The sequence below is a fragment of the Amblyomma maculatum genome, chromosome 7 (assembly GCF_055883805.1).
Source record: "Amblyomma maculatum isolate TAMU_Amacu chromosome 7, ASM5588380v1, whole genome shotgun sequence".
Lineage (NCBI taxonomy): Eukaryota > Metazoa > Arthropoda > Arachnida > Ixodida > Ixodidae > Amblyomma > Amblyomma maculatum.
In genome coordinates, this window is record NC_139350.1 from 27,765,544 (window position 1) to 27,782,946 (window position 17,403).

The 17,403-nt window shown below is 47.0% G+C and overlaps 1 long non-coding RNA gene across 1 annotated transcript; it reads left to right on the top strand.

Moving 5' to 3' along the window:
• The first annotated feature begins 9,492 nt into the window (after nt 1-9,492).
• Nucleotides 9,493-16,739, top strand: LOC146182869 (uncharacterized). Its single transcript, XR_014708677.1, has 3 exons — nt 9,493-9,807; nt 12,172-12,292; nt 16,399-16,739. It is a non-coding gene; the product is annotated as an uncharacterized LOC146182869 (long non-coding RNA).
• Nucleotides 16,740-17,403: the final 664 nt, after the last annotated feature.

Sequence of the window (17,403 nt, forward strand, 5' to 3'; positions counted from 1 at the left end):
AGTGGTTTACTAAGCTAGATCTAGCCCAGGCTTATCAACAGCTTACGCTAGACGACGAGTCGGCTGAGGTGCTCACAGTTAACACGATTAAAGGACTTTTCAAGGTTAAACGTTTACCTTTTGGTATCTCAGTGGCTCCGTGGGTGTTTCAACGCGTCATCGACACACTCTTAGCAGGCATTCCCGGCGTGAAAGCTTATCTCGATGACATCTTGATATCTGGAAGCAATGCCGAGGAGCACGCCGAGCGATTGCAGACCGTACTAGAGCGTCTTCAGAAGGCACAGCTAAGAGTAAATAAAGAAAAGTGTGAATTCAAACAAACAAGCATTGAATTTTTGGGTCACAAGATTGATGACGCAGGCATACACCCCAGTCAAAGCAAGACGGACGCCATCCAGCAAGCGCCGGCGCCCAAGAGCAAGAGAGAGCTGCAAGCTTTCTTGGGGTTGCTCAATTTTTACAGCAGTTTCCTCAAGGGAAAGACGGAAGCGGCCGAGCCACTGTACAGACTCCTCGATCGTGACCATGAATGGGAGTGGACAGGTGAGCACCAATGCGCCTTTGACAAGCTGAAACAATTGCTCAGCTCAGACTCTGTACTAGCTCCTTATGACAGCAAGCGTCCTTTGGTTTTGTGTTGCGACGCATCTCCTGTTGGGGTGGGGGCAGTACTAGCTCATCGTGCAGATGATGGAAAAGAGCAGCCTATTGCCTATGCTTCACGAACTCTTGGCTGTAGTGAGCGAAACTATGCCCAAATTGATAAAGAGGGATTGGCTGTGGTATTCGGCGTAAAAAGGTTCCACCAGTATCTGGCAGGACGAGAATTTACGGTGATAACTGATCACAAGCCGCTACTCGGCTTGTTTAACCCAGACAAGCGAGTGCCCGAAGTTCTGTCGCCCAGAATGCTTCGTTGGATTTTGTTGTTGTCTGCATATAACTATCGCTTGGAGTACAGACGAGGCGAAGACAACGCCAATGCCGATGCACTTAGTCGTCTGCCAGCTCCGGGAGACGAAGATGAGCCACAACCACCTGGAGACGTGCTGCTGTTAGAAGCTGTTGAAGACGCGCCACTGCAGGCGACGGACATCGCAAAGCTGATCAAGACGGACAAAGTCCTATCCACGGTAAAGGAATGGCTGCTCAGTGGCTGGCCTTCAACGCAACTGGACAGCAAGTTCGCGCCTTACGAGGTGAGGAAGACTGAATTGTCTCTGCATCGTGATTGCGTACTGTGGGGGAATCGCGTAGTCATTCCGAACGCAGCTAGAGAAAGGGTGCTTCAACTCCTGCATGCCAATCACCCAGGGATGAGTGCCATGAAAGCTTCAGCTAGAGGACTCATGTGGTGGCCGAAAATGGACCACGAAATTGAGGAATTCGTGCGGCACTGTCAACCATGCCAGAGTAATCGGCAAAGCGATCCGAAGGCTCCAGTGCATTTTTGGATAAAGCCAGATCAACCTTGGAGTCGACTACACATTGACTTCGCGGGCCCCGTCAAGGGAGAAGTATTTTTAGTCGTAGTGGACGCATATAGCAACTGGGCAGAGGTCGAAATCATGCCTTCCATGAAGGCTACGGCGGTTATCACCAGTTTAAGAAAGATGTTCGCGACTCATGGCGTGCCAGATGTTATCGTTTCAGATAACGGCACAGCCTTCACAAGCTCAGAGATGCAAACATTTTTGAAGTGTAATGGTGTGCGTGCAGTTTTCACTGCACCTTATCATCCAGCCAGCAACGGCAGGGCGGAGAGGATGGTAAGAGAAGTTAAAGAAGCATTAAAGAAGCAGCAGGAAGGGTCGACGCAGTGCAAGATTTCGCGGTTCCTGTTTAAACAGCACACGACGCCGCATGCCATCACAGGGAAATCTCCGGCAGAGTTGATGTTCGGGCGTAGGCTGAGGACAGCGTTGGACAGGCTTCATCCGGATAGGCAACACGTGCCTGAGCTCCCACGGCCAGATACTAAAAGGTTTCGTGTCGGTGACTCAGTTTATGCTAAAAGCTTTTGTCCAGGTCCAAGGTGGAAAGCGGCCAGGGTTGTGGCTGTGAGAGGCCCTGTGTCGTACACGGTTCTGCTGGACAACGGTGAGCGCCATCACAGGCACCGGAACCAGTTGAGGTGCGCCTGGACCAGACCCGAGCCTGACCAACTCACAAGTGCGGACTACCACGTCAGGCTCCCTCCTACTGCCAGGCGGCCAGAGAAATCGCCTGCCACCGCGGAAGCAACGCCGGAAGCACGTTCAGGTCAAGCTACACAGGAATCAATCGAACCGAGAAGATCAGCACGTGTTCGACGACCTGTTGTGCGTTACGGCATTAATGATTAGCCAACATCATGATTGTGTTAATAATCATAGGGGAAAGGAATGTAGTGTATCTTTATCGCATCGTCACGACACTGCATTTCTTGCGCCATCACTTATCAGCCACGCAAGTAGCGGTGGGCGTATCACTCGTTCTTCATGCTATAAAAACGGCTGTGCATCAATAAAGATTGTTCAGTTCCACCCTGGCGTCCGACTGAGTTACAACACTATGTTTGCCTCGGTGTGACGTTCTTCACGGCCACTGCTGTGGTCGGAGCTAGCGGTGTGGCCTCGGTTCTCAGAGCGGAGCCGCAGCCCCGTAGAGAATCCCCACAAAATGGCGCACCAACGTGGGGCCCCACTAGCAGTCCAGTTGGGGAGGCTAGCTCACGAAGAATGGTGGAATTCCACGCAGTAAGTCGTCCGAAGTCGTCTGGGGGATCCTGGCCGCTGTGCGAAGCCTAGCCCAATGGCAGGGGCTTCCAACCGCTATAGCGATACGCCTCAAGTTAAATCCCAGGTGTGGTCCGCCGAACGAGTCATTCTCGAGGAGATCCTGAGCTACTCGTCAAGCTACTGCCAGTTGCATACGCTACCCCCCTTACACCTGCTCGGGAAAGCCGGCCCGTTGGTCCAGCTCACGATAAGTGCCCATTTGCCTACCTCCGCCCAGAACCGCCGATGCGGTTAGTCCGTTTTGCCCGTTGGCTCAAAACCGCGCTGTCTGTACAGCGGAGAATGCGGGTGAGAGCGCTGCCGAAGCGCGCCGAGCACAGGTTCAAAGTTCACCGGCTCAGGAGAGTCGAAAGCCATGTTTACTGGAGCGGCGTCGCATGGATATGCGGTGAGCTGACTCGCAATCGGCAGGTCAGTTCACGAGCAGCCAAATGCCTTTCGGAAAGGGAGCGTGAATTATAGTCGCCTGTGCGATGTCACTAGGAGCCGTAGTACACCAAATTTGCTTAAGGAGGTCGCAGCGGGGAGCGCCCTGTTGCGGAAACCTCCAAAGCACGTGCATCTCGTAAGAGTGGGGACACCCACTCGAGCTTGCGTTCAGCAGTTAAGAGCTGTCAGGGGTTAGTAGGAGGGCTCTATTTTTTTTTTGTCATAAGCGGGTCGCTAGTCTTATTGAAGAGACAGAACCCCACGACGAGTCAGGCCAAATTGCGCCTTGAAGCCACTTGTACTGTGGTTGGCGTTAGTTAACTCTAGTGTAGCTGGTATTGCTACGAGTGAGTTGGAGACTTCCTGCTGGTCTATGATTAAGCTTTGCTACAATACGTGCTAGGCAGTGACGCCTCAAATGAGGGCAGAAAAGCCGTTATTCGCAAAGGAGCGAGCGCCGATATCGGAATATACAGCCGCTCTAGGGTGAATATGCGCAATCGCATAACTACCGGAATGTGCACTGGCGCGCCATTTCCTTAGCTCTGAGCATGAACGCAAAGGTCGAGACCAATGTCGACGACTACGCAAAGTAATTGCGCGAGATTACTGCCAATGCCAATGGAAAGGCGAACCGCAGTCGCGGTAAGAACATTGCAAGTCCGATGGCTAGCTATGCTTACGCACTCAGCGACGTGAACGCGCGACCGCGACGAGTCGAGCGCCCAGATGGGTGGGACCGTTAGAGGTTGCTGAGATTGTTTCGCGGCTGCAAAGCACAAAGGCCCGCGGTCGGGCGGAATCGGCGGACCCATGCCAACAGTACTTCCTTTGAAAGTAACTGTAGAAGCGGTCCCTGCATGCGCATAACACCGCATAGGCAAGCGATCCCGAGAGCGGTCTCTACGGTCACGCTGCAAAACCCGAATCCAGCGCAGTCGCTGCGACAACGGGAAAAATGCCGCGCAAGTGCAATCACTCAAGCAGCGGCTCTGTAGCACCCACACCCAGCGAAATCGCTGAAGGATTGTCAAACGCTGCGCATGTGAGATCACGCGCACAGCTACTCCGTGGGCATCGCTACATCACCCTCCGTCAGCGCGATTGCTAAAGGGGGAGTGCTCCGAGCGTGGAGGTCACCCACGCAGAGCAGCGCCGGCGGCGTCGGCTGCCTGTGCAGCTTGAGCTGACGACGGACAAACGCCAGAAGCGCGAGTTCGCGCGAGCGGATACAAGGGAAGGCAGTCCTTTCCGCGATGATACTGTGCGGAAGGTAGGCGCAATCGCCTAATGTCAACCGCAAGGGCATGAGCGGTCTCGTGTGAAGTCATCCGGCACGTGTCAATACACAAGCCGGCAGTGTTCCTGTACGCGAAGCCTGTGCTGAGCACGTTCAGAGGGACCTAGCCCGCCGACTTGATTATTTATGACACCGGCACTCCGGACGCATGGCCCACGCTGTCTGCATTCAGGCGGCGGGGAGCGGCGAATGTGATGTTTAGTCTACCAGCCCAATGGCTGCACAGACATACAGTGGTGCCCGAAAAAAAAAGCTCGCATTCGAGCTCGAATTGGAGAAGAACCCGGCCCATGTAGATATGCAGGCCGGAGTGGTTCCTGTAGGCGGAGGGACGGATCCTGCTGCCCTGATTGACGACCTGCAGGGAGTCGGCACGGTCGTAGGCGATCAGCGCACTGGAGGCGTGCCGGCCGCCCGCGACCGGATGGCGGGCCAGCGGACTTCGTCCCCGTGACGGCAGCAGCAGGGATTTGTGCGGCCTGCACGCGGAGCCAGCCCGACGCGGGGGCGGCCATCCCTGCTTTGGCCGCCTGTCCTGCGGCATGGACCTGCTGAGGGATCAGCCATGCAGCTTCAAAGGGGAAAACGGCGCCCAGGTGGAGGTCGTGATTAAGGGAGGAAGGGTGTGGGAATTCAACATTTCCCTCGCCCGCACGACGCTGCGAACACCCTCTCTTTCTCTCGGGAAGCCCTCATCTTTCCCATCTTGGCCTCCTTCCCCTGGCGCTGTGGTCGTGACGCCGTAGCGCGCGGATGCTGCTGTGACACCGAGGAAGAACATTGGGCGTTCCAAATAAACAACTTGGCCCGCTGACTATGTTTGCCTCGGTGTGACGTTCTTCACGGCCACTGCTGTGGTCAGAGCTAGAGGTGTGGCTTCGGTTCTGAGAGTGGAGCCGCAGTCCCGTAGAGAATCCCCACAAGCTGCATCATGATTGAACTCCCACCAAACAAGAGGTGTGATCGTGCTGCTGGTGGTGGTCACACTTATTCTTTGGCGGCTGGGTGAGATTGCAACGCTTCGCCAGTTACTGAAATTACACCGGGATGTTGTCAAAGGAGATGACGGTATCAGCATGCCGATGCCAGTGGGGGACAAGGTTAGACTCGACACCAGATATAGATAGCCGAGTGAAGCTGTCTCTTGGGCTGCATGCTGAATGAAGCCCAAGTCAAACTACGATAGGAAATTTGCGCTGATGATTGGGTCAACGTCAGCGATGACGAACACTCATCACGAAGTGTGACAGAGTACCAAGTTGAGGGTGAGGGAGCGAAGTCTGTATGTCACTATGGTTGAAGAGATGGCAGCTCGTTGCGATTGCCCCGCCAGCTAGGCACGATGGCTTTTTTTGAAGGATCACGCTGACCTCTGCACCATCGTTGACAAGGAACGGATTACGACAGGTCTTGTCAATTACCACAAAAGGTGGCCGCATTGGGGAGCCACCAGTTCTTGAGGGGTTTTTCCCAACCACGAGACGTGCACTCCATGGCAGGATGTAGGAATTACCAGTCATACCAGCAGTATTATGTTATGGCTCTTTGTGCGCGATGGAAAGTGGTGACTGGAATATGGTAAATGGTCTTTTGGGACAGGCTCTTGAGTGTGTCAACTGAGCTCATCAATACATGCCTTGAGGCAGGAAATTGCCGAGTCTGCCAGTGGTGAGACAGCTGTGCCTAGCTGGAAGGCTACCTCATGAACCTGGTTGGTCAGCTCCATGGTTGCGTCACTGGCCGCTGGGAAGGCAAGATGCAGATGCTTGGGCATCAGCAAGAGCTGAAGGAGAGCTCTCGAAGCAGCGGAACATGGGTGGTGAGTCCTCACCGAGGAGCTGCCAAATCCGGTGAACCAGTTGTGAAAGGGGACCGTCGCCAAGGTCCACCAGTAAGGAGCTGCTGTAGGTGAGAGCGTTCTTACTTCATAGTTCTCTCGGGTACTTTGGTCTTGAGAGTTCTCTTGAATATTTAGGTCTTGAGGTGCTGATGAGGGCACCTCCAACGAGTTCATAAGAATATCTTACTGGTCACTGATCATGTCAGGAGAGAGCGCGGATACGACATGATTGTACTAAATCATCTTGTGAGTTGATGTGGTCAGTAGAGATGTGCACGGGCGGAAATTCTGAGCCCGAACTAGCTTGGAATTTGTGTTACAGACCCGAGTCTGGCATGGCAACGTGTTCAGACTTAAAGGGCCTACGAAGAGCTATTTACAAAAATCAGAAAACGCACTCTAGATATAGGTATCTTATCAGTCCTCTTTGCAACACGCAAATTTTTACGCTAGTCTCAGTAACACCGAAAATATTGGCGATTGAAAATGACGCTCGTCCTCTGCACGCTTAACCCGGCGCGCAAGAAAAACACTGAGAGAGAAAGTGAGCGGCTTCGAATATATCCCGGCGAAATCCGTGATTGCCGCTGGTAGTGCTACGCACTAAAAATGAAAACAAGCTGAGACGGCACCTCAACGTTCCATTCCGCCCGGGTCACCTGGGAGCATCCAGTGAGCGGGCACAACCAGCAAGCCCCGATGACATCATTTGGGTCCCTACTGAAAAAACTGTATGTGAGCTGTACAAGAAAGTGTGAGAGTGAATGAGAATGTATAAGAATATGTGAGTTCTTGGGAGATTAAACGTGGATTTATGAGAGCACGTAGAGCCACTGTGCAGGAACGCATGAGATTGTACAAGTTCTTGTGAGTTTGAATGAGCCCATGAGCGAGCTCACAGAAGCACGCACAGCCACTGTGCAAGATTGAATGAGAATGAGCTGGTCACGTATTTGTGCGAGCTTGTAGAAGCACATGGAGCCAGTGCGTGAACAGATGCTCTAAGAGAGCATGCAAACTATGTGTCCATGTACATGCTTGCATGCTAAAAAATTAGTCGTTGAGACTGTGTAGGTCCTTCCAATATGAAAGAGGTCAAAGTTAGAGCTTTCATATAATGATTACTTCATGATTATTTGCGACAGGTACACTTTTTCATATTGCACAATTTTGGTCTTGGCTCGCAGCACATTTTCAACATTAGTAGAAAAGTGCTTGCTTCCTTTCATTATGCAGAAATCTTTATATGACAACATGCACGCTGAGCAACAACTACACGACATATCAAGCTCACTGTAAAACAATGTCAAAAGCGAGATACTTCAACTAGATCTAATAGCATCATTTGCTTCTCTTTCAACCATTCGTTTCTGAAAGTTGGACGGAGCCATAGATGCATGACAAAGGCTGTGTGCACAACATTGATGTGTTGCCTGCCAAGTAGGTGACGGTCAAACTGGCGACCAAAATCTCCCTTACATTGTATTTTGCATATGAATGGAGGCAACTTAGTATAACTGCACACTATTACCACCATTAGGCATCATAGGTTTGTATGAAGAACTGGCTTGGAGTTTCATCTGTAGAAGGAAAAGTAAATGTGATAGCAGAAATGTGAAAGCCAACTCCAGTACTAAACTTCACGAGCTCATATTCACTTGTAAAGACCACAGAAAGACAATTCTCAAACGACTGAACAGCACTAACAGATGGGATGGGAGAGAAGATGACAACAATTCTGCTTCTTTATCTCCCTTACTATCTTGGAGCACTGTTCACTCAATCGACTCATTATAACCAACCAGCCTGACTCTCTTTTTCAGCACAAGGATAGGCTGAGCAAAACAGCTCCTACAGCCTTTTGAGTTTTGACTTGCACATCTACACCTATGTACACCATTTTTAAGTTTCCTGAGACTATAGCAAAAATTTGCTGAACTGCACTACTCTGAATTGAAGCTTTTTGCTGCGTAATGACACTTGCAAATGTTGTCCGTCTCAATGTCAAATAAAAAGAAAAAAAAAAGGATTGAATCAGTGATCTTAGACTAATGAAGAGATACACAAATCCTAGTACTTCATGAGAGGTGATACCAACAGTATGTGTTGCATCTTGAAGCTATGCACACTATACACATATATGCTGAATCATCATATTGCAAGGAAATGTATTTTAGATGGCATATTTTTCAGTGTAACTGTAGGCTGCGTCACGCGAGATGCATTGAGGAAAGCTGCACGTGCAACTCCACGAATATATGTTGTGCAGTTTCCACCAGCAGTGCATAATCATTATGCTGCATGGAAAGAGCAGCTTGATTGCTTTAGCTTCTTTACTGTATGCTGTAGGCCGCAGAGATAAGTTGAAATTTTTGTATGGTCAGTTTCTTAATTGAAGTAAAGAGCGTGCAAACACCCCACACTGCCTTCACTTGAAGCTTGACCGGTAAGCTATTTTTGCATATCGCATATCTTTCCTGATTGAGAGTTCAGGCTTTCACCCCACTGTCCTTGCTTTTGCTATAAGCTACAGGCAATAAAAAATTTCGTCACATGCATTTAAGAGTTAAACACTGAAGTAGTGAGGCACATATCACACAAGAAATGATCGCTATCAGGTGACCTGTTGGAGCTGACAGCCATAGATGTGGCGCCCATAAAGGAACAGCGGGCGAGCCGAATTGGGCTCGCCCACTGTTTTTTATGAGCGAGCACAATTCAGCATATTCTGTTTCCAAACAAATCACTTGATCTGTAAAACGCCGTATAGTCTTTCAATATTAACAAACAAACAATTTCCTCTGTAACTGTTTATGAACAGGAGTTTTCGCAAGGAACTTGGCAATGAATTTGGGCCAAAGCTCCGATTCGCCGAACCACAGACCGCGGTCAACCTAACGTCCATGACAAGCAAAGCACGCAGTTAGTTTGTCCAGCATCGCGAGAAAAGAAGCGAAACTCACGGTGGTCTTTCGCTAGCACTGCTAATTTTTGAATGTACAAACAGCAGGCGCGTATACACGACAAACATGCAGCGTTAGCGCGTAGACGCCCGACATCGTGCTTGCCACTGTTCGGCAAGCAGCAAAGTCGTTAGGTCAGCGACTTCCGAAACCGAAACAAGTCGAAACCAGACGAGGCAGCCGAAGCGGATCGAAGTGCTAGCCGTAGCCATTATGAGTTGGTGGCGTCGCGCCTTTTTCTCTTGTGTGCTGTTGGGGCGCCTTGCTGCTGGCGGCTTCATTATTTCGAGATATACGAGGCACAGAGCTCAACAAAATAGCTCGTGCGATGTGCAGAAGCGTGGTAAGGTTGTGTGCATACCTGTGCAAAAAGTGTGCTCGCGTGCCCGACAGGTAGTGCGTTTCCTTTGCGCGCTCTCACTGCAAACACTACGCTGACTACGGGACTATTGGAGGGCGGCCACCACCCGGCATACATTTGACATCTCGGAGGTAAGTTAATTTCCATCTTCCCTGTACATTCTCCTAAAAACTTTGCGTAGAACTGATGATGCATGCCAACACAGCGCTAGTTCGTAAACATCAAGACGCGCATGTCATTATAACATACGGTAGTTTGCTTTTGACGAGGGAAGGGTGAATGCGTTTGCAGTGTCTAGGAAAAGAGACAGTTAGTGCCAGGGGCTGCGCGCTCAGAATAGAATATGCCGTACAAATCATCACTCGTAAAACCATTGCGGGGTGCACGATGCTGGCGCCTACTGCAATTCAGCCTTCGGCAAGAATTTAGAATGGGCCAGTTCCAAGTGCCTCGACCCGGGCCTTATGTTGCGCTGCAGTTGAAGATCCGGCGCTTGTGCAGTTGCAACTACACGCATTGAATAAGCGGTAAAACCTACCTGCGTTACAGCAGGGCTAGATCGTTATTCTTATGTTCCATAAATATTGCGGATTACGAGATATGGAGCCGGCGAACATGCGACGGCAGTATGATTCAGCAGCAACCGTACTTAAACTCCATTGTCGAGCCTTGGGTGATAGAAGGGAAAAAAAAAGTTTTGAGCTATTTTGAATTTTTTCGCCTGTATTGGGCTTGATATTTTCTTTTTCATACTTTGGTCGTGACTGAAGTAAATGACAGACACCAAACTCAGACCTTCAGTCCAAAAATGTCAGTAAGGTGTAAAGGTAATTATGCATTCAACAGTACCAATAGTATTGATTTTCTTGTTTAATTATTTACAAATGAAGCGAAAAAAAATCTGACTTAGTGCTGAGATGCCCCATTGGCATCTTCTCTAATATGAAATGTGAATCAAAATGTGCAGTTTTTCCGTACTCAGTATACCACTGATTCATCACAGATGTAAGAATATGAAATTCATGCAAGTTTCAAAATGAAGAGTGCATGCAGAATTCCAAGCAAAACAAGCCTTTGCTTGAAGTATCATTCAGTTGTGGTGTTTTTGTTTAAATTTATGCATGTTTTGTAGAAGCAACGGTAGATGTTGATATGGAATTAGTGTTGTGTCTGGATCTAGATTATGAATGGCTACCCCATTTATGAATTGCTTGGTTGTCACATGCACTTCCAGACATTGTTTGAACAGTCAAATCACATTCTGCATTTGGCTTTTTTTTATTTTTTTGCATGGAACTGTTTCCACTTTAGAGTGTGTAGCCTTTCACAATTCATAATTGATCGGGTGAGCATGTTTTGGCATGATAAAAGGTTTGGAAGTTCGAGAGCATTGGCCCTTCATGATGCCTAAGGGGCAGACTGCTTACTGCACTGGTACCACTGTCTTCCTAGATTCCTAGATATCACTCATATTTCTATACAGAATACATGTTTTCAGAAATCCATATTTCTTGTCAGACTCTGCACATTCTTCAGTTGATATAATGGGAGCTAGGGACAAACTTTTGCCTTTCTTGGTGCACTGCTCCTATTTCGTTTAAAAGAGCCGCCACATTTTCTGTAACCCGAGTTGGGGTGCAAACACTGCATGTTCATAGGGTGGTCAGGGAGCAAACTTGGTGGCACTGTGAAGGCCATGAACAATATGCTGATGATAGGCTGCCTTTAGACTGACTGGCTTGCATTTCTCGGTGTGTTTTGTATGTGCGAGGGTTGCATAAGCTGCCACATATATTGCTTTGATTTGATGTTGAGGTGACTGGCATGATTAAAAAGTCAATGTGATGATCGAAGTCTTCAGAACATTCAGAACATGCTGGGATTGTACTCCTGGCTTAAGTTGCAGACATTGTTTGCTGGTTATACCTTTGAGAGGAAATCTAGTAGATAAAGCTATGGGCAGAGTGCTTGCTTGGTATTCCAACCTAACCACCCAAACGTTACTGTTTACTGGAAAGAGATTGTTCAAGCTTCCAGCCTTCCACTCGTTTACTCGTACATTGCAGTGAAGTGCATTTACGCCTTGGCACATGGCAGGCTCAGGGGCTCGTTCATCGCCACTGTACTAGGTTAGACCTCCAGTTGACTCGAAATGCCTTTTGCCATTGCCATGAAATAGTGTTTAAAAGGAGGTTCGATGACAGAAATACTGTTTGCTCTCTTAGTAGGTAAAGAAGAGTTAGCATAACATTTCTTTCGAGTTACATTACCTGGCATCTCTAGATGCGCGTTGTGCCTGCTATGGGCACTGAATTCTTAGTGTGAGATCAGAGGTTCCTGCAGAATTGCAGACTTTTATAATGCTACTTAAATTATGAGCAGATCGAGGTGATAGATGACAAGGCTTTACTAATGGTCATTTCCAATCACAGGGTTTAGTGACCTACAGAACATTATTTTCTGCTCTTTTTGGAGTAACTGTATTCCAAATGCAGATCCGGAACACAGGTCCCATCTTCCCAATGCAGATGGGGAGCGATTGCTGAGCCAAGATCGGTCCCTGGAGCAGTGGATTGCTCTTCCGAAATCAACAGAACCGGCTAGAAGTTTGCTTGAGTATTTGTTCAGCTGCACCTTCTATTTCCAGTAGCATGCTCTGCTGTGCTGACCGTGCCCTCAGTGCTCCATAATAGATGATCATTACTTGCCACTGCTATGAATGCAAATTGCTGTCATGAACTAGTGCTTACTCTTGAGGACAGCAAGTCTAAGAGTAGCAGTATTATGCAATAATCTTTTTTAAAGACCTCAGCTCGGAGTGTGACTAGAAGATTTTGTGCGGAAATCATCTTTATGTGCTATTCATGATCTTAAAGCCATTCCTGAACTCTGAAACAGTGAAAATGGTGAACTGCGACTTCCTTTTATTTGAGAATAGTGCCAAAGAAATTTTACCCTGCTTGCCCGCACTCGGCTATACGAAAGAATGGCATAAACTGTTGATGTCAATGCCATCCCAAGAAGCAGCGGGAGAAATGCAGACCTATTACAGGTTTAAAAACAGCTGGCACGTGTAGACGAAGCACGGGCTAGCACACAGAATAACAGGCAATTCTTCTGTCAGTTCATGGGCACCAGCTACTTGCGCTGGCATGAGTTCCAAACGCAATCGGGACACAATCTGTACTGGATGCAGGTGCTCTTTTGCGGAGCAGGCAGACCACTTCACTTCTGGGATTGTAATTCACTGTATGTGCAGAGGAAAAGCAGGTGAACGTGTCTCTGCTGGCATATGTCGCATTGCCTGCTGTCATCCTTTTTACTTTCAATATGTGCTAATGACAGGAATGCTCATAGCACAAGTAGAGTGAAGACACTGATCTGCGCCATTATGGAAATGCTGAGATGTTAGCATGGGCAAACATCTCTTTGCATCACCGCGAAGCTTGCTAAGGCTCAGTTCAATGTACGAGCAAGCTAATACAATGCGGGCATATGTCAGACAGCTCTTTAGCTATGGGCCTACGCAACTGCTGCCAGACCTTTAATGAGAACTCTTGACTAAAAAGGCAACATTTTACAAAGAGCAAAGTAAATGATAAGAATGACTTTTTTTTTTTCATTTAACAAATCTGGTGGTCACAGTGAAGAACTCATGCCACGATTGTTAATATGCCTCTACTGCCCCATTTGTAAAGCAAGCATATTGAAATTCTCGAAGGAGCATGGTTACAGTCGTGAGCAGCTCTGTTAGATGTATGTCCATAAGGGTGGCATATTGTTTCATTGTTCAAAAGAATTCTAAATAGGTGGTTTGGAACTTAAAGGAGAAAGAACAGAGAAGCTGGCTGTACAGGCAGAAATACTGCAAATGGTGGGTGGTGGACAGGTGCCAAGCTGTCGTGATCTGCACTTTGCAAGGAGCCTCGTGCTACTCATTAGCTGTAGCTTGGCCATACCCAGCTTATATAAGCTTGGCTTGTACAAAACATGCCTGCAAATGTAACCCTCTTCAAGGCTGCCTGCACCCTACTGTGGTGGTTTCAGTGTTTAGGGCATTTGACTAGTGAGCTGGGTGACGCGGGCTCGGTCCGAGCCAGGGTGGTTACATTTCGGTGGTAGCAAAACGCTAAGTCCCCATGTGCTGTACAGTGTCAGTGCACATTGAAGAAGTGCAGATAGTCAAAATTATCCAGAGCTACCTACTATTGCTGACCCTCATTGTCTAAGTTTCTTTGGCATGTTGAACCCTGTCATCAAATCAAGGTTGCCTACTGTTAGCGTTAGTAGATGACCTTCGTAATGCCACAAAGTCTGCCCCTCACCACTCTCCGAAATTTCGTTGTTTGCAACTCAACTCAGGTTACTTACAGTTTGATGACCCCTTTTTCTGAAACACTAGCAGTTGACGAACTCACTTCCATGCAGTGAACTCTGAGAAAAGTGCTGATTTGGTCATAAACATTTTTTTTTCATGAGAATTTGGTCAGTCATATAACCATTGAAAAGTCGTCTGTTGATATGTTCATGTGACAAGCTAGGTAGCTTTATAGATGGCTTGGATATGATATCAGAAGTGCTGTGATGGAGAACTATGCTTAGTGTCTGCAGTACCTTCATGATGAATGTGGTGAATGCAGATGACATTTTGCTCCACTTTTATTTCACCAGTGGGTGCCTGGTGAGTTGTCAGTGCAAGCTATTGATAATTTCACTTTCTTCATGCTGTTTACATAGCTGTGGAATCCTCACAATAGCAGAAGTATTATATTTATGGTTCACTAACTACTGTTTTTTTTTTTTAATATAAAATAAGTAAATGCGCCGTCAGCAACCCTGGAGTGCAGCGTGCTACTCACCTGGACACCATAGATATTTTAATCATGCCATACCCCTTTGTTACTTTCAGTTTTCAGTTCTACAAGTCTTGATCACGGTAGCACATCACTATACTCGGGGGTAACTGTGGCTATGCAGCTGAAGTTAGGCAGAAAGGAAGAGGCAACATACCTCTTTCCCCTTGCCATGTAGAGTGGGTTACTTCAGCCCTAGTGACCTTGCATTAACTCTCCAACTTCCTCCCTTCACTTCAGCCCAGTACACTCCTAGCCCAAATAGTGAGCCAACCACTCTTCACGGCAAGGGGACAGAAACTTTTCTCCTTTTCTTTCGTACCTAGACTCGGCTGCATAGCCCCAAAGCATTGTCCCCATGTACAGCAAGATTCAATGCCACATTTCTTCTCAGTGTCAGAGCACCCTCTGCTTGCTCTGTACCACCCTTGCAGCAGCCCAGTGTTTTGTTTACCACAGAAAATCATGTCTGTGCAAGCTGTGTTGGCATGGAGAGCTGCATATCTAATCCAGCTTTCATGCTTTATGATGAGGCTCTAATTGATTGGCTTTAAGTTTCATGAAACGTGGTCATGTGTGTTGATTAGTGTCACATGAAGTAAAATTTCGCTGACTAAAATACAATCATAAGGATGTAATTTGGGTGAGTTGGTAAGGTGTCATCTTGAAAGTAGCAGCACGAAAAAACAAGGACGTGAAAAGAAGCAAGCAGATGCTAACTCGCAACTAATGTTTATTGATGCAAATAAGAAATATATAATGCCAAGCAACACTGCAAACCGCTCAATCGCCAATAAGCAGACAGCAAAACATGAATCACTAAAACTTCCGAATGGTTCAATTTGAGTAGATATAGGTAGAGGTCAACTTGGCTGTGCATTGTAAGAATGCACTGGTTGCTTTCAGTTTCTTTCTGCTGTGCACATTCTGGCTGTCATCCATTGCAAATCAGCTGGGAAATCATTGAAGCTAGACATTTTTACAACTAAGCAATCAATGTGTTAGTGAGCCATCCATCATGTTACCATGCAGTGAGTTGGGTTATCTAGATAGGGAACTGTTCTTAAATTTTAAGGATTCATGTCTTGCTTTTTGCTTATCAGTGATTGAGTGGTTTGCGTTGTTGCTCGTCTTCTTTATATATTTCACGTGTGCTTCAATAAACATTAGTTGTAAGCTAGTGCCCGTATTGTCTCCTTTCATACCCTTGTTTTTTCTTGCAGCTTCTTTCAAGATAAAATACAATCTTTGCTACTTCGGTCATAAAATGAATTTTAATGAAGTTCCACATCTCTTAGAAAAGTAGTATTGCAGTTGCAGGCATGTATTAGGCCCTGCAGTACCAATTAAGGTGCTCGCTCGATGTAAAGCATAAAGAAAGGGAGGGCTTGTCTGATCTCGAACCTAGTGGGAAATGGCGGATTATGGATAGGCTGTTAAGGTAAAGTCAAGTAAATGCTTTTTTATTTGTAACTAGGGGCACTGTGATGCCTGACTTGCTCTTTTGCCAGGCTGGCGACGAGATGGAGTGAAAGGAGTTATTTTATTTCACTGTTGGTATGTCTCGGGTGATGTCAACATTGTTTCTTCTCTGGCATTGTAGGCAATCGCCCTTCAACTAATTGAATCCCAAAGTGAAATTTTGAATTAAAAATATAATAATTTAAGATTATTTAGCAGGCAGAGGCAAATTTCATGCAGTGACCTGCACCAGCATGTCGTGCATCATTTCAAGAAAAAAAAAAAAACAGTATTGCGGTGTTCCTACTCTGTGCCTTTATTTCTTGCTCACAAAGCCTCTGCATGTACGTGTTGCACCATATTACGTTTTCACTAATTTGTTTGGTCATGGTACTTTTTACCTTGCAGCAAGTTCCATGTGGCTTCGTAAGCAATGGCTCCTTCAAGCTCTATACCCTTTGCCGGAATTGTGCTGTGCTGTGGTGGGCAAGAAGCAGGACATTGATGTAAGTACTGAAGACATCTTTCAGTATGTGTAGTTTTTTATTTGCCTAACCCACTACTGCATTTGTGACCCCTCATGTTTATTTTGACATTTAGGTTTCTTCAGTGTTTTCTTTGCTTGCTGCCGTTGCTTATTGGCTATGACATTTGGCTGTTGAGTTTGAGAATGCGGAGTGGAATGGTGCCTGTGGCCTGTTGATATAGGCAAAATGCAAATTTGCCTGCCCACATTTGGTGCCACTGCATAGCTTGAAGGACATTGAGGACAAGCTGAAGCTGTCTTTTATTATAAATTACTGCATTCTATCCACTAGAGTGCTACTTACTGAAAATGCGAGCTTACTTTAAGATGGGAAAAGCCAGAAGTTTTGAAACAGATGTCATTACCAGCTGATTTCATAAGTTCTACATGATGCATCCATACTTTATTGGGCACAGGCCCCAGAGGCTGGGCTGGTAAGCCATTCCCTTCAGTATGATGATCATGGAGTGTGGTTTACACAGGCCTTTGATATCATTGAGTACCCTTGGTTTTCAGGAACTATTTCAAGGAGCTTTGGAACTCCTGAAATTATTTGCTTCTTAAAATTCTCAAAAAAATTGCATGGTTTTTCTCTAAAAGCGAGCTACATGAAAACTAAAAGTGCACTTCAGAGGGAACAATCGAAGAGAGCATGAGCCTATATAATATAAACCCAAAGTGACAGCCTGGCATGCGTCCAGACCATGGTTACAGGTGGCTCTCTTTTTCGCAGTTGCCACCTCTCTTGTCCCTATTTAATTTTTCTTTTTTTCAGCATGTTTGTCTTTGTTTTCCTAAATTTCACACATTTATGCAAAACTGGTGTGAATAAATTTTTCTCAAATTGGAACTCCTTGAAGACCTTTCTGGAGGGTTATTTTTCTGCT